The sequence below is a fragment of the Tinamus guttatus genome, unplaced genomic scaffold (genome assembly GCF_059628265.1).
Source record: "Tinamus guttatus ecotype Peru unplaced genomic scaffold, ASM5962826v1 Tinamus_guttatus_pri_ptg000556l, whole genome shotgun sequence".
Lineage (NCBI taxonomy): Eukaryota > Metazoa > Chordata > Aves > Tinamiformes > Tinamidae > Tinamus > Tinamus guttatus.
This window is the reverse complement of record NW_028289090.1, coordinates 352,680-375,959: the sequence shown is the minus strand read 5'-3', so window position 1 is coordinate 375,959 and position 23,280 is coordinate 352,680. Positions and strand designations below refer to the sequence as shown.

Here is a 23,280-nt window from a genome sequence, read left to right as displayed (position 1 = left end):
TGTTTATGATAAGAAAAGTGATGCTGAAAGACAATGGTGTTTCAGATTAGCAGGTAACAGACTGTTTAACAGACATTAAGTTGACAACAATCTTCTATATGCACTCTCTGGACTCCCTCAAATTGTAGAACTGGTGGGTTCCACCAATGGTCCTGGGAAATTCAAGTTCACATATTCTTTTAAGCAATTCATGTGTTCTTGCAACCTCACATGTGAGCAGGGTTGCAGCAGCTGAGCAGGCTTTTTCCTATAGCAAGGGAAAACGCTGACCATCCCTGCAAGTCACTGCAGCATTGCAAGCAATGTAAGGTTTGGAGCTGTAACTGTACCAAAAACTTACAAAATAGTGAATTAGGATACCTGTGCCCTGCTAACTACCCGAGCCTGGTTATGTGTTGGTGAAAATAAATCAACCATCAGCGAGAGACAATGAGAAGTTGTTTCCAAAGAGTCTTGCAAACTTCCTCTTTAAATGAAGATAAAGCAGGAGGAGTTTGGGGTGGAAAATGTCTTACACAGTTGATTTTCCCATGCAGAGTAATGTTTCCCTGGCTCCTACTTGGGATTTTTGTTGAGAATGAGGTGTTGCTATTTTTTGCCTGTATCTGTGATTCTCTAAGATTGAAAGACGGGGTGGGGGGGGGGCAAACTCTCCTGTTTTGCAATTATGAGGCAAAAGGAAAAAGGAAAGATGCTTTTGGCCTTATGTTTAGATCAGGGTTCTGATCTAAAAAGTGGTTTATTTTTAACATCGTATTGTGTTCAGTCATTTGTCAACTGCCCTTTCTTAGAAATGCAAGATTCTTGTGGACATAAACTCAGCAACATTTAGATTTAGGTGCAATAAAAATATACTAATGCCTTCTGGCTATTGCAGAGGTTAGAAAATCAAAGTATAGTGGTTTCATCTTCTAATGGAAGTATATAAGTATGACCTTCAAGCACAGAGAGGATATAACAAGTTAAAGTATTGAAAAATCTGTAAAATTTGCACCTGTCATTCATAATGTTAATGACATTATTTAAATGATTGATTTGTTGTCTTTTCCTCTCATCATTTGAGCTGGAAATGTTTTGTTTTGCTTTAAGTTAAAGCAAAAGGCATATACATTTAAGGAGAAATATTCCTCTTATTGGAGATGAGGCATATCAAAGTTGAATTTGAATTAATAAAGTAGGAAGAGTCTGTAAGTAAGAAGGTACTATTTTGTTTAGAAAAGATAGCCTTCCAAACTAAGGCACCTTTATGAACAAGTGTTAAGTTTTGAGCACAATTTCCTGTTAGTGCTAGCCAATTTGTGAGCATAATATAAATACACAGATATGAAAGGGTTTTGTTAGGCAAGTAAAGAGTCTAGCTTTTTAGCTCCTCCTACTTGAAAATGTTGGTGGATTTATTTTAGTTATGAGGGGATTATATTGAGTCTTCTGCTTGATCTTCTGTTCTGTGATGGAATGCATCACTTATGTCCTGAATTCGTTAGATTTATTTGGCTTAAAAAAAAACATAAATCTGCATTTAACAGTCGACATATTAGGATTTTCTTCCTCTTTTCTTGTAAAATGACATATTAGAAAAATATGAAGAGTTCATTTAAAATGATACTACCACAAGAGGGTGTCATTTCTTTATTTTTTCATAGTGACTAAACATTTTACAGCTCTGATCAGTCTGAATAGCTGCAGTCTTTGAATTTTGAGGGTGTTAAGAACTAGTCAGTCACTTCTGTCTCTTGCATTCAACTTTGCCTTAGTCTTCCACTTTCAACCTGGCTGCCCCTCAGAAAAAAACACGAGTGTACAGAAATCTACTCAGAATGAATTGAGAGGGCTTTCTCCTAGTGTTGCTATAGCCACACACTGTAAAACTGCTAACTGCCTGGTATTTTCTCTCCAGGTCAAACAGGAAAAGATCACTGGCAGGGTGCGGATGGGGTGGGGTGGTATGGGATGATGCAGCATTTACAATCCCAAATCTGTATCTAGCATGTTTGGTTAGAGTCAGATTACGTTCATATATAATACTGGGCTAAGCACAGCGGTTGATGTCTGGTAAACCACAAAGCCTTTACTACTACTACAAAATGAGAAATGAGATGAGTGTCTTTTACTAGTTATCTAAACTACTCCAAAGATGCTATTTTTGTTTGAAAAAAAGGTGTTAGCTAGTCCTGTTAAAAGATCACAAATATGCACAAGAACACTAAAAATAATCTGTGTGCAACTGCACATGGGGGTGATTCTATTAAGTCCACCTTGTGGAATCTTTCCTACAGTTAAGTAAAGAAGCATCTCTTGTGCAACAGAGAAAAAATGATATAAACAAAAGAATTTAAACCTTAAATTGTGAGTTATGTAACTGACTATATATTCAGAATTTCCTGATCAGAGAAAGTGAAACAAGTATATCAGAAACTGTTTGATCTCAAGCTTTTGAAGTAACTGTATCAAAATGTATTCATAAGTGTATAGTGGACTGGGCATAATATAGACTGAGGTGGAAGAATAAACTATGTCAGAAGAGGAAAATGAAACAGAAGGTCCAACTCTGAAAGAATGAGTTGGGTGGTTTGTTTTGTTTTAAAGGAAATATCCATCCATCCTGTGTCTCTTACCTCACTGGATGATTCATTTCTGTCGGCTATTTCAAAGCCAATATGATGCCCCTTTTATTTCATCACTCAATGGCAGTTGTGCCTTCCCTCTCCATGTGTGATAAAGAATTAAAAATGAAAAATTACTGTGTGACTCAATGGGATTTTCAAAAGCAGGCTCTGCTTTCACCTGTAATAATGGGATTTTTAACTTCATATGGGGAAGGTCTTAAACGATGTTGATGGATTTGGAAAGTTCCATGTTATACACCCTTTACAGAGGCATAAAAAATATTGTCAGTAATAAACCAGCTTGTGATTGTGCAATCAATTTAAGTATTACAAAAAGTAACTTGTTCTGGTTAACTTAAGAAAATAATGAAAATGCTGTTTTGCAAGTCTAACATACTTGAGAGTTCCTGTATATATAATTTAGGAACAACTCTGAAAAAGCCTCATCCTGAAAAAAATACTTTGTCAATTTCCAGCACTATTTCAGGAAGAGATTTTTCTACACTAATAGTAATAAAGTTTCTGGTGCTCTAGAAAGCTCCAGAGTATCAATTTGAGACTTGAGTGATTCAGATAACATATAATGTCTTCTCCTCCAGGAACATGCAAGGAGGTCTATAGGCCCATCCAAATGAACAAAGAGGATGTTCAGTGCTGCGTTTTCTCCTGGTTTCTCTGGCTGGTTTCTTTCAAGTGCAGATCCTCCACTAATATATGTGTATACATTGTCTTCAGTGCAGGACAGGCCAGAACTGCATTTTGTCTAGATGATTCTTCTCTATCAAGAAGAAATAAATATGTCCGCACTTGGAATATTAAAACAGCTGTTCTGTGCTGTCTCCATAGCAGATAACCCATTTCCTTGCAGAGAACAGCATTGGATATACTGGCATTTTTTGTTATTTTGACAGGATGCAGGTAAAGATGTGGTTTGAAAGTGAGATTGAACTAACCAGTCTCCTGCTAAAATCTCTGTCTTAGGGTGTTTCTATATTAGCCACCATTCTTTCACTTTAATTAGATTCTAATATAGTATAAGGAAGAACCATGAGCACTTTCTTAATCAATGAGAACAGCAGCCACTGAATATCCTTAGAAACTCCAGTCCATCATCTAAAACAATGATAATATGTGGGGACTGAGAGCTGGTCAGACGGCCTTCAGCTTGTCTGAGAGCCGGGATCTTCTCAAGTTACCATGTCCTTGAACAAGGTGGCCTCCGTGTTTGCCACCAAGAACCTCGAGCTCCGCTGTTGGCTGCAACCCATTAGGTGTTGAGTGGTGGGGACACATGCCATGCCAGACCTTGATGTGAGTGATGGCCACCTCTCTCTCTGAGGGCCATCTAGGAGGCGAATGTAGGCCACGCGGCCTGCTGTTGACATGAGTAACTTATGATTGAACATCTCCCCCAAATCATCATGAGAAGATGCTGCTCTTGTGTGATTTAAGATTCCTTAGGCAGAGCAGAAAAGGCCTAAGAAAAGCCAAGGACTGTGTCTTTGGAAGGAAATAGGAAGGAATTTAACATCATCTTGATCATGAAACCTGAGCAAGAACATGTCCCCACAACGAAATGTTATTAGCGAGAATAACTAGCTGCATGAAAAAAAAAAAAAACATATAAAGTGCATTGTTGAATGCTTAGCCATGGTATATGATTTTGTCTTGCAGATCTACCTGTTTACTGCCACAACTCCTTCAGAAAAGGATATTATCCACTACACCTGGTCTGACAAATCAACTTTTGTGAACAGAATTTATCTTCGTTTTTAGACTGTTGGACCCTCAATTATCCTCCTTATGATTGTTATTCCTTGTTTCGTTCCTTGTGGTGTACAATTAATTAAGAGTGCAATACAGGGAATGCGGGTGGCAGTCATGTTTGAAGAAACGGATCAACCAACAATATATGCCACACTTGTGGAACAGCCATGATTCACCTGTCAGTCAAAGGGAAGAGCTGACTTACAGCTGAATATGGCTCTGCTTTTGTAGCTATTCTTAATCTTTTTCGGGATTATGCTTTGCATTCCATGCTTGTTGCAGCTAATGCAATTCATTGTTAATTGCGCTCTGAAGCAAGTATTGCCAGTGCAAATGCAAAACAAAAAATGGGGAATATAGGAGAACATGCTGAAACGGCCAGTCTATTAACCCTGACACTGCGTAGGCCCTGGTCCAGCGAGCAAGGCCTGATAACCAAGAAGCCGTGGGAGTGGACACGACAAACTAAACGACCTTTTGCTTAGCCATGTCAACGCAAGTTATAAAGTTTCTAATTATTGAACTAACCGTATTTTGTTTATTGCTAGTGTGTCTGCTTTGCTTCTTGTTATGTGTTCAATGATTGATTGATCGATCATGTAAAACTAGCTATGGCAGTACAGTAGTTAAATAAAGAAGGGGGAGATGTGGAGGCCTGTTTCAAGGACAGCAGTACAGGATGCCTCGTTAGTAGATAACCATCCTCAAGGATGGCAGTGCAGGTGTTCTTCAGCAAACAAGGAGAAAAAGCAACTGTACGGCTGCTGCTCACGGCTGCTGCTCATAAAAAGCTTGCAAAACTAGGATGTTGGTTTGCTAAACAAACACGACAACGCTTGCTTTAGCGGGCTTACTAGTTGATGTAGATTCGGTTCGCCACACCATGCTACAAAATAGGGCTGCCATAGACTTTTTGCTGTTAGTGCAAGGCCATGGGTGCGAATACTTTGATGGAATGCGCTGTATGAATCTCAGTGAGCCTTCAGTATCTATACATAGGAGGCTTCAGCAAATAAGGGACCGGATGGCTCAACAGTTGGCTGGGTAATTGGGGGATTCCAGGATGGATGATGGCATGGATTAAAATAGGAATGACTGTGATGGGACTGGTGTTAGTGGTATTAGCGATGCTGCCTTGTTTGCTATCCTGTCTGCAAAGGGCCCTGCAGCGGATGGTAAACACAGCATTCATTGTAGAAAAACAGAAAGGGGGAGATGTGGGGACTGAGAGCTGGTTGGACGGCCTTCAGCTTGTCTGAGAGCCGGGATCTTCTCAAGTTACCATGTCCTTGAACAAGATTGAAAAAACCCGGACTGCAGCAAGTAAACAACTTAAAGGACGTGAAGACGTGGAAGTTGCCAACAAAGAGGAACTAAGCGGAACAGCCAATCACGAATCAACATGCAGCCATGATGAGGATGAAGAATATAAAAGAAGGACTCGGGAGGGGGAGAGTGCGCACGCATGTCCACGCGCGAGTCTGAAGTACTGTACCTGCTTGATCAATAAAAGCTTACATATAGCATGCATCCCTGTCTGTCCCGACAACAATATACATTTATCTAGAGAGTAAGTGGCTGTTGAACAATACAGAACTCTGTTCTTGAATGTATATTCAGGTTTTTATAGTTTCAGATTTATATTATTTTTTTGCTGTAACCATAATTACTGGGAGTGCTGCAGATGTGCTCACTTCAAGTTTTCCAAGGGTTTGGATAAAGTTTGTTTGATACCCTGTGTATGGTGTGGGTGTTTTTGGGGGAGTTTTGTTTTGTTTTGTTTTTCTTCCCAAGGTTTCTTAAAATAAAGACATAAAAGCATTAAGTTGTGAGGGTGACTTTTGCACCAAAAAAAGCAAATCTAGAATTAGTTTTGTCTTTACAAAGCAGAGTGATTAAAATGTCTGCATAAGTAAATGCATTCTGTAATCAAAATTGGATATAAAAATATTTAATAAACATGCCACATTGCTCAAATAAATGAGAACTTGCAATACCTAGTGTTATCATCTTGGTTACCCTACGTATGGTGAGCCTCAGCTACTTAGAAGTAATTATACCTTGGCCTTAGGCATTGTTAAAACATGCTTCTTATTGTAAGAAGTTTCTGGAGCTGCCTTGGGCAGGCATGTCACAGAAAGCAATGGATCCTGTTCCAACATAATCCAAATAAATTTCTCAGCAAATTAACCTATACTCCAACAAGATACAATCACCTGATGCGCACGTGCAAATAACAGCCTGTGTGAAGCCAGATAAGGAGAACTTTGGGGAGAAGGAGATACAGGGGAAGCTGAGCTAGACAGGAAGTTGTGGCAGAACAATCTTTGATATTACTTTTGTAAGCAAGGCAGTAGGGAAGTGGTTGATGCCATAGGATAGGTGGGTTTTCTTCCCCTTCTTTCCCCCTTCATCCATCCCTAGCCCAGGATCTAAGAAGTGACACAGAGTACAGAGGCTAAAAGGAAAGGACCATTGTTGGCTGTGATCCTCCTCCTCTTTCTGTTTGCACTAAAAGTACAAACAGATGAAATGAAGCATCATAGAAATGTGGTTGTGACTAGAGAGCAATAATGGGATGAGTCATAGCTCTAACTAGCAGTGTTAGGTGTCCAGTTCCATGGCATTTGGTAGGTATATTCCCCCTTATTTATCTTGAGTTTCAAATCCTGGACACTTCTGAATAGGAATCAAATTCCCACAAGGGTTGAAGCCCAGCAGTTCATTAGCTTCACACCATTTTTTGAAAGCACACATGAAATTCGTAAAATCTGTTCTTCTGTCTCCCACCCAATTGAAACATCAAGAGGAAATCTGATATTTTAAGTAACAGAAAAGATAAGGCCAAGGACGTAGAACAGAAGATCAGTATTTTGAGCATGCTTGAACTCTTTGGACCTTGCTGCTTATTCCTCTTTACAAAGAAGACTTGTTAGGTGTTAAGTATAATAGACCAAATTAAAGTAGGATGAAAAATAAGCTCAAAAATTTAAAGCTATCTGTTTTACTCCTCTCACTTTCAAGTTTCATAAAACTTCCTTTGAATTATCTTTGCTTGTTTCTGAACATTTGAGATAGGACTGTTTAACAGTATGTATTAATTAAAATTTTTCAAGGTTGAATGTTGAGTCAGTCAGCTATCTAAAAATAAACATTTCTAAAGAGAGATTCAATTTTATGATTACCAAATGCCTAATCATTTTGGACTGAATTTTACTGAAACTAGTAAGATTTTTTAAAAAATGTTATTCTAAATTCATTAACAGTGTATTCTATGGTTATGCTCTCTTGAAGTAGCTAATGTCACATTTATTATTGAACTGGATCTTTGAAATATTAAGTGCCTAATGCAGGCAGTAGAACAAAACTATTATTGCCATCAGCTTTCTCAACATTATTATTCAGGGGTTAGCTCATCCTTGGCAATTATGAAGATACCTCAGATTAGTGAAAACAGAATGGCTTTACTAGCTGCAGAATATTTTCATATTACTATATGTGGGAAACTGAGAAACCGTGAGAAACTGTGGGAAGCTGTGGGAAGGGTGAAAGTTAGGAGTGAGAAACTGAAAGTTAGGAATAACAGATTAGCAGATAGAGAAACCTAAAACACAGGCTGGACACACCGATCTCTGGTTGGTTTCCTGTTGTTCGTTAGCAGGATTGGACCCAGATAGCAATAGAATCAAGGAATTGGCTGAAGGCAGGAGGAGGGAGCGCGTGGACACTGTATGCTCACATACTCGGAGAATGTATGTTTGGTCTGATGCTCAATAAAATGGCTTCTGGTCCTAAACCTTAAGCCCCTGCTCCTTTCAATGACTCTCACAAATTGCACCTGAACAGGGACCGAGATAGGCGAATGGGGAAGATCGTGAGGTGGAGGAAACTCGACAGGATGGACGAAGGACAACATCTACGCAGCTGCAACTGATAAACGGTAATGAAACTCTGAACCATGGGGGAGTGCGAGCCTTGGAAGCTCCGGCACTCGCGAATTGCGGGCCTTGGAAGCTCCAACACGGGGGAGTGCGAGCCTCAGAAGCTCCGGCACTGGGAATTGAGGGCCTTGGGAGCTCTGGCGCGGGGGGAGTGTGAGCCTTGGAAGCTCCAGCATTCGGGAGTGTGAGCCTCGGAAGCTCCGGCACTCAGGAGCGCGAGCCTCGGAAGCTCCAGCACTGGGAATTGAGGGCCTTGGAAGCTCTGGCGCGGTGAGAGTGCGAGCCTCGGAAGCTCTGGCACTGGGACGTGGAAGCCTAGCTGTCGAGGACGATGGGGGATCCATGACAAAGGAGCAGGAAAAGTTGCTGCAGGCTGTGCAGCATGTTTTAGATAGGTCCGGAAGAGGTCAAGATATCCAAACCGGGGATTTGATCTCTCTCTTAAAATGGGGATTAGACAATTGTGACGCATTAAGTGAGACAACAATATGCGATCCAGGGGCTTGGGACGAGTTTGGTGCAGTTTTGTGGGACTGGGCTACCCGAGGGGATTTCACGGCATCATCACTGTTGCTCTCGTGGCGTATTGTATGTGAGGTATTGCGAGAATATGCGGTTACATCAGAAACAGGAATAGAAGGGAGCGCGGGCCCCACCTCCCCCACACCCTCCAAGCGATTCAAGACCTCCACTTTTGCCATCTTTGCTATCTTTGCTATCTTTGCCACCTTTGCAGAGGACTGCTATCCACCAATGTATACTTATCTGGCCACGCCCAGCCTCGGGTCTTCACACACAGCCTCCCCTCCCCCCGGACGGGGGAATTGCAGGAGGTTGTGGCGCCACCACCCGTAGAACCGGGTGGGGATCATAAAAGGGAAAGAATCGAGAATCCGTGGGCAACGGTTAGGCGTGAGGCATTGCAGGACGGTGATTTCGATATAGGAGAGGCAGCAGGGCAGGAAATGGAAGATAACTCGGGCGATCCATTGCAGATGCTCGCCGGTGCTTATGCGTCTCTTGCCGCGACTCGGTCGGAGGGTTCCGGGGCTTGCTATGTGTGCGGGCAGATGGGTCACTTTAAGCGAGATTGTCCGCGGCGCCGTAAACCGCCTGCGGCACCGGGACCCTGCCCTCGCTGTGAAAAGGGAAGGCATTACGCACATCAATGCCGCTCTTTAACTCATCGAGATGGGCGAATTTTGCCTAAGGGGGGAAACGGGCAGCGCATCGCGGGGGGTGCTCGCGTGAGGACACTGCATTTTACCTGGGGGCCAGCTGACTCCCGCCCTCACGTGGCTCACGGACAGACCAGTGTGGGTGGATCAGTGGCCCCTCCCTGCGGAGAAGCTGCACCACCTTCGCGAACTTGTCGCAGACCAAATACATCAAGGGCACCTTCGGCCATCCACCAGCCCGTGGAACACGCCTGTGTTTGTCATTAAAAAGAAAAGCGGGAAATGGCGATTACTACAAGATCTATGTAAAATTAATGAAAACCTCTAATAACCTGTGGGCAAGGGTATGCTTGTATTCATGTTGCAGGACAAAACCGTTGGGTACCAGTACGTTAGATAAAGCCGGCATTATCAACACCGATGGCTGTGGAGAGAGGAGAAGATCCCGAGGAAGAGTTCCAACAATCTTTGGAGGACTAATCCTCTATGGACTTGCTGCAACCAAAGCGATCACTGCAATGCCAGCACCACCACTTCAACCTCGAGAGAATGTGTGGGTAACCTTGGCACACCTGGGGAACCGGACTCAAACGAATTTTTGTAATGGGATATATAGTGCTAACTGTAATCATAATCCCTTGTATGTATTTGCCATGTCTCATACAATTGATACATGCCTTAGTGGAAAGAACGATAACAACTGTTCTAAAGAAGAATGCAAATTTAGTCACCACCGTTGCAGAAAAGAAGAAGAAGAAGAACTTGCTGAACTGTTGGGAGGTTTTACAGCATTGCCAAAGCCAACTCCTTGGCTATTGTGCTTTGGGTCCTTAACTATGCCTGGTGCTAGAAAACAAAAAAGGGGGAGATGTGGGAAACTGAGAAACCGTGAGAAACTGTGGGAAGCTGTGGGAACGGTGAAAGTTAGGAGTGAGAAACTGTGAAAGTTAGGAATAACAGATTAGCAGATAGAGAAACCTAAAACACAGGCTGGACGCACCGATCTCTGGTTGGTTACCTGTTGTCCGTTAGCAGGATTGGACCCAGATAGCAATAGAGTCAAGGAATTGGCTGAAGGCAGGAGGAGGGAGCGCGTGGACACTGTATGCTCACATACTCGGAGAATATATGTTTGGTCTGATGCTCAATAAAATGGCTTCTGGTCCTAAACCTTAAGGTCCTGCTCCTTTCGATGACTCCCACAACTATATACATTTCTGATTAGGAATGCAATGGGGGAAATACTTAGTTTTGCCTTTAGCTAGAAGAAAGATAGAAGTTCTCTTACTTCCTTAATATATCATGTAGTACACAAAGTCATAGATTCCTGTCCTAAAAACAAAGCAAGTTAGCTCCAAATAATTTATGAAATTTATTTGAAACAATCACTTCTAACATTAAGACCATCTGACTAGAGATGGAAGTTGGTATTATATTGCAGAGCAATTTCAGTTTTGTATCTCTGCTGCCACTTCATTAAGGCTGACAATATATGCTAGACTTTTTATCAATTATAAGTTTTTAGTAGAATAGTACTTTTATAAATACCTAGAAGTATCTGATGGAAGTAATATGCATATCATATGCCTTGTAAATCTTTCAAGAACAGTCATTATCTCTTGCATCTATTGGACAATTCAAATGTTAAGTCTATTCTAAGATAGATGTTTACACGGGTTGAATTGTTATTTCTCTTTCCTTGCACCTTAGGATACTCATGTAATGCTTTAGATCAAAGTTGAGGCTTTCAGGAACTACTCCGAGGTGTCAAGACAGATCCAAATGTACTTATCTGCAATAAATTAATTATATCATTTTTATGTCAGTAACAAACACAATCATAGCCACATTTTTGCTCAGTACCTTTGCTCAGTAGAGTTTGGAAAAACAATGCAAGTGATAGATTGATCAGATCCTCAATATACAACAACATCATCCCAACATTTTTTTTGTTACTGTCATTACAGAACAACTTCCCACTGCCATTCAAGAAGGCCCTCATAATTTTGCATTGATGATGTATCAGAAGAGATACTTCCCTCTTGCACAATTGAATCACTAAACCATTTTTCATTGGCATACGATGCCAAGCAACGCTACTTTAAAAGAAATATTGGCTTATATGAACTCCAAACAATTAATGAAAGATGAAAAATTTTAATAAGAATCTAGAATCATTCAGTCCATGGCTAGTGTTTCAAAGAGCACTCTAGTTCAGCCTTGTGGTTCTAGAGATTTCTCAGAGGTTTAAAAGGTGTCTCCTTATATTTTTTCTAATTTACTTAAGTCTCTAATTTCCTCAGTATTATTTATAAAAGTAAACTTTATCAATGTGATCTATTTGGGTTGAACAGTAGGCTAAAGGAAAGGAAGTTCATTTTAAAAAGGAATGTATAAAATGGAAGATTATGGAATAGTTACTGTAGCAATTGAAAGTTGTGAAATGTACTTCCAAGAGATAAGTTTGTCTCTCGATATATTTAATTCAAAGTAAATCATATAATCTAAAGCTGCACTTGTGTATACTCAGAGAAATTTCTGATAAATCCTGAATCAGCATCTAGCTACTTGTGGACTAGCAAGTATAATTTAATAGACTACTGTTTTTATGCATAATTTTTTGTTATGTAAAAATTCTCCTCTGATTTGTCAGAGTTTATGTAAAAATATGTGTTGATGTCTATTCTTTCAGAATTTATACAAGTTACCTCATCATTTAGTGGTATTCCTTTTGTCATCTTTTTATTTTCTGGAGAATGATAATAATCTGCATCATAGAATTTCCATCCCAACTAAGAAAAAAATTATGTAGCATTCACCCAAACCAAATTAGCTAATAAGAATACCAGAGTTTATCAAGACACTTAAAGAATTACAGGCCTCTTGCACCACAGTGTGAATCACCATTTATGTAATGATGTTTGCCATAACTACAAAGTAAGCTTAATAAGAAACAACAATAGTCAATGCATAATGGTTGTTCTTTAAGTCAGTTTATGCTATGCTGCATTGATGATAGCCACCCATGCCAAATTTAGCGAGGAGACAGATTAACCTGATAAACTGCAATTGTTGTACTATGTGTAAATACTAGCTATTTGTGAACTACAGGCTGCCAAAAGCAACAAGAAAAAAAATCCTATTAAAAAAGTGATAATAAGTGATTTGTGACTCTGTATTAAGGAGTTTCTTGCCAGTGTAAAAACTAGGTGGATAAAGGCCTACCTGCAGTGATCCCATTGAATGTCACTGTGCCACTATGTCACAGGGTAAGCATGGCTACCCAATCAGGCAGCAATCATGATAAAGCCAAGCCATGTGTGCTATTTCCAGGGAAAAGAAAAAAAAAAAAAGAAAAAAAAAGGGGAATGATAAGGCAGGGCAAACATGATTTAAACTCTCTGTGTTTTAATACAGCTAAGTAATGCCAGGATAATGGTAGGAGCAAGGCAGCTTGGGGAGCACATCACAGGATGGCAACTAGCAAGTGTTACCTGGCAGTGGGAACAGGGCTCTAGACAAAGCAACAGCACACTCCTGGGCTGTACCCACTGAGCATTCATGAGTTACAGAGAAGACACACAGATTAATATGGGAGAAATCAGATAAGCCTCTAATAACCCTTGGTAAGGTCAAAACAGCAGCCCAGGAGTCAGGGTAGTGGCAGCTTTGCCTCCTGACAACCCACCTGTCAGTGGGGATGCCCCTGATGCCAACTGCCAAGGAGAACCTGAATCATCCTGGTGCAGCTCGAGTGTGATAAGAACAATTCGGGAAAACTACACTGGAGGGGTGGCCCATAAGGACAAGGAAAGGGTGATAGCAGTCATTGTACCATGCATCCATGGCTTAACTGTAGAGTTCTGTGTATTCTATTTTTAGTTCTATTATATTTCTAATTTTGCTATATGTTTTAACTTTGTTTTACTTGTAGTTTGTCTGGCGTTAATCGTTTAGTGTTGTCCAGCATCCGTCATATGTGTAGACCCACTTAGCTCTAATAAATCCTTAGACTTGACAAATGATGCTCTCTCGAGTTCAGTGCAACTAATTCTGGAGTCCAAAAGAATCTCAGATACCCTCTATTGGCACCTCACAATGTTATTAGCAAGCATGACTGGACATACGTTCTCTGAAATATAGGAGTGTAATGGAAAGTTGGAAGATGTAAGGGGTCTTTTAGGAAGCTTTTGGTTACTCACAGTTGGATTTCTCTTGTTTTGCTTTCTTTCTCTGTCAATGCCAAATATCCACAGCTCTAAACCAAGTCTGCATTATTGTATAAAGGCTGAGTATATCTGAAAAATCAAGCATCATGGTATACATAGCCACTTTGTCACTATATCTCTAAACTTATTTTTTCACATATGTTAATAAAAATTCTAGGCCCACTCTCTAGAAAAACACTACTTTTAATATGTTGCTTTATTTTAAAATTAATATCAGATATACTCCTTGAGCTGTTCAGATCTAACTGTGTTGACTGGAAAACAGGTTGACTGGAAATAAGGTTGGCATGAATGAGCTCCAGCTCCCAATAATGAGCTGGAGATCATTATTGACAGTAGTAAATTGTTTTCTGCATGATTATTTGTAGAAATACTGCATGACTTGATCTTCTTGTGCTTCAGTCAATCCCATGTAGAACTGTGCAGTAATGGGACTTATATAGCAGCAGAGGTTTTGTTTTGTATGCGCTCTCCCAAACAAAATCCTGTGTAGATATTCCAACAAATAACACCTGGCTATGCTACTGACTTTTTTTCAGTCTTTAAATTATTTTTCGAGTGTCATTTAAAAGAATCGACTTGAATTTCTGAGTGTGTCTAGCTTTCCAGCAAGGAAAAAATATTAAAATAAAAATGTTTTGGAAATCAAAAAGAAAATGAGCAAAGCAAGATTTGATTTATCATAGAATCACAGAATGCTTAAGTTTGGAAGGGACCTCTAGAGGTCATCTAGTCCAACCCCCCTGCACACGCAGGGTCACCTAGAGCACGTGGCACAGGACTGCGTCCAAGCGGGTTTTGAAGATCTCCAGAGAAGGAGACTCCGCAATCTCTCTGGGCAGCCTGTTCCAGTGCTCTGTCACCCTTACAGTTAAAAAAAATTTCCTTAAGTTCCTGTGGAACTTTTGGTGCTTCAGTTTGTGGCCTCTAGTTCTGTCAGTGGCCACCACTGAAAAGAGGCCAGCACCATCCTCCTCACTGCCTCCCTTGAGGTACTTTTATAGACACTGATTAGATCCCCTCTCAGCCTTCTCTTCTCCAGGCTGAACAGGCCCAGCTCCCTCAGCCTCTCCTCATAGAGCAGATGTTCAAGGCCCCTGATCATCCTTGTGGCCCTGCGCTGGACTCTCTCCAGCAGCTCCACATACCTCTTATACTGTGGAGCCCAGAACTGGACACAATACTCCAGATGCGGCCTCACCAGGGCTGAGTAGAGGGGCAGGATCACCTCCCTTGACCTGCTGGAGACGCTCTTCTTAATGCACCCCAGGATCCCATTGGTCTTCTTGGCCACGAGGGCACACTGCTGCCTCATGGTGAACTTGTCATCCACCATGACACCCAGGTCCTTCTCTGCAGAGCTGCTCTCCAGAAGGTTGGTCCCCAGCCTGTACTGGTGTCTGGGGTGATTCCTCCCCAGGTGCAGAACCTTCCACTTGGCCTTGTTGAATTGCATGAGGTTTTCACTGCCCAGATGTCTAGTCTGTCCAGGTCCCTCTGGATGGCAGCGCAGCCCTCTGGGGTATCGGCTACTCCTCCCAGTTTCGTGTCATCAGCAAACTTGCTGAGGGAGCACTCTGTGCCTTCATCCAGGTCACTGATGAATAAACTGAACAGGACTGGACCAAGGACGGACCCCTGGGGGACATCGCTAGCTACAGGCCTCCAACTAGACTCGGCACCGCTGATCACCACTCTCTGGGCCCTGCCATCCAGCCAGTTCCTAATCCACCTCACTGTGCACTCATCTATCCCACACTTCCGGAGCTTGCCCAGGAGGATGTTGTGAGGGACGGTGTGAAAAGCCTTGGTGAAGTCGAGATAGACGACATCCACCGCTCTCCCCTCATCTATCCAGCTGGTCATTCCATCATAGAAGGCTATCAGGTTAGTCAAGCAAGATTTCCCCTTGGTGAATCCATGCTGACTACTCTTGAGCACCTTCTTGTCCTCCATGTGCCCAGAGACAACAGCCAATATGAGCCGTTCCATCACTTTTCCGGGGACGGAGGTGAGGCTCACTGGCCTGTAGTTGCCTGGGTCCTCCTTCTATTGGCTTTCTTCCAGTCTTCCGGCACCTCCCCCGTTCTCCAGGATCTTTCAAAGATGATGGAGAGCGGCTTATCTATGACATCTGCCAGCTCACGCAGCACTGTGGGGTGCATCCCATCAGGGCCCATGGATTTGTGGGTATCAAGTTTCCTTAGGTGCTCTCTGACCCAATCTTCCTCTACCCAGGGCAAGTCTTCTTCTCCTCCAGCTTCTTCTCTTGTCCCTAGGGCCTGGGGCTCTAAAGGGCTGCCCTTGGTAAACACCGAAGCAAAGAAGGCATTCAGCAACTCTGAACACAATTTATTTGTGTTCTGCTGTTAGACTTTGTACCTTCTGTTGCATAACTGAAAATAAGAGTGACAAAATCTGAGAAGGGTCATTCCCTTTTGCTGCTAATGGTGTAGTAACTTCTGTACAGTTTGAATATTGCTGTCCGTAGTTTGGGTAGTAACTTACTGGCTTGACTTTATTTCCCCCTTCTTTTTTAAATGTAGCATACACTGCGCTGGTGCTCGCTTACTCTTTCTCTACCTCTTCTCGCTCTTTTTTTTTTACACATTGGTAACTGGAAACATGCCTTTTTGCTTCATGTTCTCTACTTCGTCTGTGTCATGCAGACAGATGCTAAATTTAAGATAACTTTGTAACCAAAGAACTCACTTTACAATTTCTATTCCTCAATGAAGTGCAAAAAACAGAAGTGTTCTGAAGTGAGCTTTGAGATCAAAGGGCAGTGTCCATCGGGAAATGAATCTTACTGTAAGTATATGCTGAATGTTGACAGTTTGAAAAAATAATAGGGAAAGGGAAGGCAGCATGGGAAATGAAGAGAGCAGAGAGGCCAGGGATGAGGGCAAGGCAAAGAACCGTAGTTGTAGGAAGGGAAAGGTTAAGGGATCAGATCAACAGCAGGAAGGAGATTAAGTGAATTTATATTTCACCTGTAAGTGATATCAGAACTGTAACCGTTAAGTGCCTTGAGCTGTTGGGATGATGCTATAATGCATCAAAATACTAAGATGAGGTATGTAAGGGGATGCAAGTTAGGATGGATTCTGGGCCATATTGTGTTGACATATTTTTAAAAGAGCATACTAAGGCTTGTATTCCTAACTCCATGTTTGAGCCTCTAACTGTATAATTACAAGTGCACTTGGCAAGCCATCGAGCATGCCAGTATGAGGTGTATGCCAAGCACTACCTCCACTTTATGCTGCTCCATGTGAATTTTCTTCATCTCAATCCTGGAAAAAGCAAAGCAATAAAATAGTCTTTTACAGATGGCTGCGAGTGATTCAGTGTGCAGCTTCAGCCATTCACAGAAAATGACTCCAGCAGCTCATTATACTTGAGGCAGTTGTTAGGTGCAAAATTGGAGAGGCTTTTCTGTTGTGACTGGAGAATGCAGTCACATTGCCAGGATTTCCAGATTAGTTTTCAATCTGACAGTTTGTACTTTAAAACCATCAGAACTGGGGGTGCTTAAAGAATAGGAATTGTTGGTCTCCCAGACAGCAAATCCTGCTGTCTGGTGCCTATTAAAAAAGAGTGGCAAATAAAGTAAAAAACAAAGATGAATCTATAGTTTCAGAAAGTTCTGTGTTGTCTGATATTTTGTTTATTTTCTGTGTGCGGATTCGATGAAGAAACTAGGCAGTAATTCTCATCTTGTAGCTCCATGTGAATCGGAGCCTTGTTTGTATCATGCCTAGAAGATTTTATGGTCTAATTTTAAGGATGACACAATACAGAAGTGCATAATTAGTGTTGTGATTATGAGAATACACAAAGTAATTTGTGTGGCTGGCCCAAGTTTTAAGTTTTGAGAAAAAGGAGGAGGTGATGATGACTGCTGAAGAAGAAGAAATTACAAGATTTGGATGCTGGTTTGTGGGGAAGAAAGCAAGAGATTTCTGAGGTTGTATGGTATAGAATCATAGAATCATTATAGTTGGAAAAGACCTTCAAGATCATCGAGTCCAACTGTAAGCCCCTCAATACCATCCCTGTTAAACCATGCCCCTAAGTAAGTACCTCATCTACACGTTTCTTGAACACTGCCAGGGATGGTGACTCCACCACTTCCCTGAGCAGTTGATTCCAATGCTGAACATCATCTGCACCAAGGTAACTATAACCTTGCTGCATCTCTCCTGATTGCTTGCTTATCTTTCTTTTTTTCTCTTCTTCTTCTCTCTGTCCTATCACGCTTATGAGAATAGAGCTTACAAGGTTGTATGGCAGTTGACCCCTTTTGTCTCTTAATCTCGCTCTTGGGATCGTATCGAAACCTCCCCTGACAGTGGATCAGGACATTTTTATTGGCGTCACGGACAGGATCCCTGGAGACGAGAGTGCCGTGCTAGCTTGTTGTGAAACTTTTATGTGAATATAAGCTATGGCCTCCTGGGAGCGTATAGGGGAAACTTGGATGTTAAGGTGTGACCCTCTCAGGACCATAACCCCTTTGTTGGAAAACTTTTATGTTAGTATAAGTTGTGGTCTCCTGGGAGTGTATAGGGGAAATTTGGCTGTTAAGGTGTGACCCTGTGTGAGAGAATTGCTCGAGAAGGGGGCGGGGGGGGACTGGAGAAAGATGGAGCCTGACAGAAGTTCTGGCATTGCAGAGGCTTGCTTGAGGTGAGACAGTTACCACTTCCAGAATGGTTGGTATGTGTGGAATCTACTTCTCCATGATTCCCTAGGGAACACATTCTGCCCTCCTAGCACATGCTAATAAGAGTGAATGGAGGGTGGAGTGAAGACACCAGGGCCAAACTCTACTGTACTCCCTGCAGAGGTGGCAGCCTGGTGGTGACACACAGCTGATGGGCCACATAGTGTGATGTCTGGTGTTGGGCCAACAATGGTGGCAGATCAGTTCCATCTGATAAACTTTGCTCAGGCTTGTCCTCCTTCTAATCCCATTATAATACCAATACACGACCACTCCTCACTGAGCATGCTCTCTAGACTTTCGATTAACTCTGGAGACTTCTTTTTTTAAAACCAATGAATAACAAAAGTAAGTATGACTAGAGTCACTCAAGCTCCACCTGAATGTAAAAGGAAAAAATATATATAAAAGGAGAACTAGGAAGGCGGAAGGGGGGTAAGAACTAGGAAGGAAGAAGGAAGAGGAGAGAGGGAAGATTCCATTGTAACTTCTGGATCAGTCAACAGGTTGAACCCCTTTCCTCCCCTCAGGTCAGGACACTGTCTGAGGAGACCCCTAAGATTGGGAGCCCTCTCCCATCTTCTGGGTGAGTAATGATTGTGCATTTGTGCACTAGGCCCTAGCTAAGAACCCCACACTGTAGTAGAGAATTTCCTATACTGACATCTGAAACCTGTTTTTCTAAATGTTGCATTTGAATAAATTGTTCTATTTGTGAACCTGACCACTTGTCTTGAAGGCAATCGGACCTACAGTCAGCAGACTGTGGGTGAATCCGATACTGCCAGAGTTGAGCTAATAGTTGATCACATTATTGGGGAACTCGATTCAATCCTAGGAAGGTGATCAGGCCGACTGTCAGTGAATCCGATACTGCCAGAGTTGGGCACATAGCTAAAACAGTATTTGGTATCCCTATTAAGAGATGAGTCTAGCCGCCCCCAGTCCCTCTAACCTTTGAGGATTGGCTGGAAAGCAAGGGGATTCATCTCTTACCAAATTTGTCTCCCCTCCCATCAAACTGCAACATTTTAAATTGGCGTAGTCAGCAGGATGTCGATAAAGGAATTCCTATGGAGACAGAAGTGTGGCCCCTCAGAAGGTGGGGAAGATTGGGCCAGAGATAATTGGTCAGATCCTGAAAAGGTTTTGCAAAGAATAGAGGAATGCCATGCTAAGTTTAAGGATGGCAAAGGAAAGTGTGTTGTTTGTACCATTCTGGGCAGTTGCTTAATTCAGGCGCAGAAGGACTATAAAATAAGTGAGAAATTGAAAATAGATTATCAAAGTAAGAATTCAGAAAATCAACACTTGCAATATGAATTAGAGAAGGAAAAGAGATGTACCCAATTATTGGAACAGCAAATTGAAACAATGCTGATGCAGGCACCTCAACCCCTTAATGTGCAACAGATCAAGAAGTTAATTGCTAACACTGAGGCTGAGGACTGGTACGGGGACATATGGGGAGATTCAGATAAGGAGATAGAAGATGGCTCCTCAGAACCAGCGACTGTTCTGCCACTGATCAAGACCGAAAGATCTGAAGGACCCCCGAGGTCGGAATCCCCGCACCACAGTTCAGACTGCTCTTTATTCAGGTTCAGAATTAGGAGAACTGCAGTCTAAATTTTCAAGAAAGCCTGGAGAAACCGAAACTTGAATATTTGTGGAGAGTTTCTCTTTCAGGTGGTGACAGAATATTGTTAGACAGCGAAGAATCACTAGGTTTCTGGGGACCAGGAGTGTTTCTAGACGAGGGTTTCCCAGATGATAATCGATCTATTACTGCTCGAGTTGCTTACTGGGCAGGGGGAATAGACCCCAGAGAAAGAGGCGAGCCACTTGTTGCAGCTTGGAGCGGGTCAGGAATGCCAGACAGCAACTTCATAGAAGCTGGAACTGACTTCGTTTATTCCGCGTTACGTATCACAATATATAGCAATTAGCATAGCAACATCTCGGCAGAGCATCAGTAATTGGTTACAAGCATTAATGTGCTAACATATCATAGGTTGCTAAGCCGTATCCAAGCGTCTAACCGCAAGATTTAAAAACAGCATCTCAGTCCTAGGAACTTCCTCAAGTACAGGAGACACTTCCTTAAAAGTTGTTTACCGAAATTCAGTGATACTGCACGTCAGCCTTTTCAGTCCAGGTTAAGAACGGTCAGAGGCACCCCCCTGTACAATGTCCCCCTACATTTCCCCCTTTTTCTTTAGATCAAATGTCCCCAAGAAGCAAGCCAACCTTGAGGTGTCAGATTCGGATTACGTGACAAGGCAGTTAACAAACGTGATATTAAAGCGCGTAAACAGGTCCAAGCGATCATTAAACCAACTACAAGCAACAGTCCCCATAGTAACAACATTAGTAGCGATTTCATCAACAATTTCATCCCTCCCCCGATTCCAAATAAGTCAGTTAACCCATCGAGTCCGAAAAACCCAACATCTTTTGTTACTTTCTCCGTATGTTTGATCAAGTCGTGGAGTTGTCGATGTATAGCTGCTGAGTGATCTTGCAGGTCCATGCAGCACATTCCGTCGAAGTCCTGACACCCATGCCCATGAGCAAGAAGCAGGAAATCAATAGCGGCACGGTTTTGCAGTACAGCGTGTTGTACCTGGGTTAAATCATCTGACAACTCACTAAGCACAATACTGGTTGCGTGTGCCTGCTTAACTGCCCAGCATGCAAGACGTTCAATATTCCTGTGAGCTCAGGCGGCCGATGCTCCCGGCACAAAAAGGAGGCAAAAATTATTTCCCAATCATTCCATAAGCTAACATCATCATTGCAATCACTACCTACAGTAACCTTTGTACTCCTTCTTCCCCTAACTGCTATTTTCCGGCTCCCAGGAGGCCCGTGTGGCCATATCATACTAAGGCGACCGATTGTGCAAGGTCCTCCCATAGGCTGGGCTGGAATGCCAGCCCAGGCTCGATTTCCGCATATAAGAAAATATCCGGGAGGAAGTTTACGAGGCAGGGCATTACCTTTAACCTCAGGGACGGACCCGGCACACCAGTTTTCCCAACTTAAACTATTGCCAATCGGATCTACGGGGGTGGTATTATTAGATAAATGCATTGGCCAAGGCAGTGGCACTGCCTCGGCGCTGGTATCTAAGAAAGCACAAGCAGTAGCATTAAGAGAATCTAGCAATTCTAACTCCTGTGGCGGGTTATCCATATCCAGCTGGCCGTTAACCCACCGCTCGAACTGCAACATCACGACAGACATTTTCTTATAGTCACACCAGTCGCTACTTGCGTTCTTACAATTGTCATCATAGTGAGCCGCAAAAACCGCAGCTTCACTGTCATCAAGTGGGACCCCTACCAGACAGGTCACAAAAGGTGTGCTGGGTGTCGCTAAGCTAGCACAAAATTGTGTAGTATTTAGCTCTCTGGCTAATGTTACCCATATATTTTGCCGAGGGTCGAACAGCCGTGGGTGGAGTACCGAAGCCTCCCACTCACAGACACTAAGGCCCGCGAGAATCAGTACCAGAAATGTTTTCATCTTGCGTGGATGGCGTCGGCCCCTCCGCTACCTTCGTCCACCTGCTGGGCACCCACAGGGGACCTGAAATGGTAGAAACACACATGTAACCCCTGCCGAGGAACAGCACCTTAGCAGGACCCTCCCAGATTCCAGTTTTCGGGTTTCGAAACCGCACCCACATTCTGGTTTCCACGGGAGGAACACACTGCGTGTGTTTGACAATAGGGGGCACTTCCTCCGTACCAAAAATCCACAGATGATTTAACACAAAGAGAACAACTGAAAGGCGCTCTTTTGGGTCAGAAATGTCCTCAAATTTTCCCAGATACTCTTTCAAGGTTCGATGGGCTCGTTCTACCACTGCTTGTCCCGTAGGGGAGTGCGGAATACCCGTACTGTGCTCCACCCCCCAGGTATCACAGAAATGACGGAGTGTCTGACTAATATACGCAGGGCCATTGTCAGTCTTAATCTTTTCAGGTACCCCGAAGACTGCAAAGCATGTTAACAAATGCTTTTTTACGTGTATGGCCTTCTCTCCAGGCTGTGCCGTTGCCCATATGACCTTAGAAAAGGTATCCACACAAACATGGACATATTTCAATCTTCCAAAGCTCGACACATGAGTGACGTCCATTTGCCACAGCTCTAAGGCCCTCAGTCCTCTCGGATTGACCCCGATACCCAATCCTGGACCATGGTGGCTACACTGTGGGCACGCCTGCACAATTCCCCGTGCATCTTCCAATGATACCCCAAACTGCCTTGCCAAACCCTTAGCGTTAGTATGCAACATTCCATGACCCACTCTTGCCGCTTCAAACCGATTGAATGGTCCCATCCGAGGGGCTACACTCACCAACCTATCTGCTCGGGCATTCCCTTCCCCTAGGCCTAGTTCCCATGTGTGACTACGGATATGTATCACGCAGTAAGACTCAGTCCTCATCATAATCGCCTTCCTTAATTGAAGGAACAACTTTCCCAATCGCTGATCCTCCATGGCCTTAATCAAGGCACCTTCTATTCGGTCTACCACTCCTGCTACGTATAAGGAGTCAGTGACCACATTCAAGGGTACCGACACCCACTTGGTGAAGGCCCAAACTACTGCTTTCAATTCCAAGGTTTGAAGGGAATCCTTCTCCTCCGCGGATAAAGTCTGAGACTCCCATCGATCTCCATCCTGCCAGGTAATTGCAGCCAAGCGCGATTTTTTACCTGCATCTGTGAAAGCCGTTACCGCATCTGGCAATGGTCGCTTGGATCGCTTAGGGCGTTCGACCCAATCATAACTGTTTAACAAGTGACCGATTT

The 23,280-nt window shown here is 42.8% G+C and overlaps 1 pseudogene; it reads right to left on the bottom strand.

The window, feature by feature from the left end:
* Positions 1-3,049: 3,049 nt before the first annotated feature.
* On the bottom strand, positions 3,050-22,662 carry LOC148592562 (gluconokinase-like; annotated as a pseudogene).
* Positions 22,663-23,280: the final 618 nt, after the last annotated feature.